Here is a 1,375-nt window from a genome sequence, read left to right as displayed (position 1 = left end):
TGCTGTTTGAAGCAGAAAAAGGAGAAGTGTAGTGAAGCAACTTGTCCTCTCCCTATGAGTCACGCAGCCCTATCACCATTGGCAGGGGAGCCCTGAGGCAGAGTGCTTTTACCTGGCCAATCAGCAGCAAGTATCGGCCCTGAATGCAAATCGTTTCAGGTGAGTTTGACATGTGGCGGGGATTGGACGATGCTTCAGCGGGGGAGGGGAGAGCAGAGGAGTCCAACCAGAGGGCCACACCTCAAACAGCATGAAAGACGATAGACGGGTTTCTCCTGCAGAGGCGGAGGAGTGCTGCTGGTGCAGGTAAACAGTTGAACAGGTATGCACTTACTTTAGACTTTGACCATACAATATGGGCCTGGCATGGTTATTAAAATCTGTACGGCAGCTCAGAAGTAAAGTTCACACCCCTTTGTGTCCCATTAAAACATTTGCAATGAATCGTGAGTCTATTAGCCGTGTCAGGGAGCCAGTTAAGCTGCTGACTTGTGGGGGAGTTATTCTGCCGGCAGTAGAAAGCCCCATAAAACAACTTCTACCAGTGGGAGGTACAAAGAAATTAAACTGTAAAGTCGACTGCGTTTAGGTATGAGCAAGTGCTTCACCTCAGAGGGCCAAAAAAACATTCTCCTCCCCCTCCTCCTCCTCTTTAACATTCAGTGATCATGATAACGGCAACGCTCCTGCTGTGAACAAACATCAAATGCACTTTTAACTCAAGCGCCTGTATTCGTGTCTCAGATTTTACATTTAAGATGTTAAAACATACAGAAAGTGTCACAGATCAGCCGCAGTAGGTGTCACCGATCATTTTACCGTCACATGTCTTGTTAAGTTTAGAGAACACAGATATAGCTAAGACTTGATAAGAATGCATCAGAAACGACACTCACAGGAAGCGGTGGTCTGTGGTGAGCGTTGAGCACTTTGTGTCTTCACACTCTTGGCTCTGCATCAATTTATACATGTTTTCCACTGAAAAAGCCCCACGTAGTGCATTCAACAGTCAAATATGTAAATAAAACCTGCCTCAAATTGGGATTGTTGGGAAAGAAGATAAACATAAACAGACACAGGACTTGGAGATTGATGTTTAAAAAATGAACCCATTAAACTCAATTGCAACTGCAGCGGGGTCTGTTTGTCACGGACGCCCAAATCACCTTCTCAGTCTCAACCGAGTGCTCTCATCATCACATTAATTCTTCCTGGCCTCCGTTCAATATAGTTCGGCTCAGAGCAGAACGCATCTGTTTGCCTGAGAGCAAATTGATCGCCTTGCTGCGAGGGAAAGTTACACCAAACAAGCTTCATTCATCACCGCCTCTTGGAAATACTGTCCACAACTCCGAAGCAGTGGAGGAAAGTTCTT

The sequence above is a fragment of the Pholis gunnellus genome, assembly GCF_910591455.1.
Source record: "Pholis gunnellus genome assembly, chromosome: 10".
NCBI lineage: Eukaryota > Metazoa > Chordata > Actinopteri > Perciformes > Pholidae > Pholis > Pholis gunnellus.
This window is presented reverse-complemented; position numbering follows the sequence as displayed.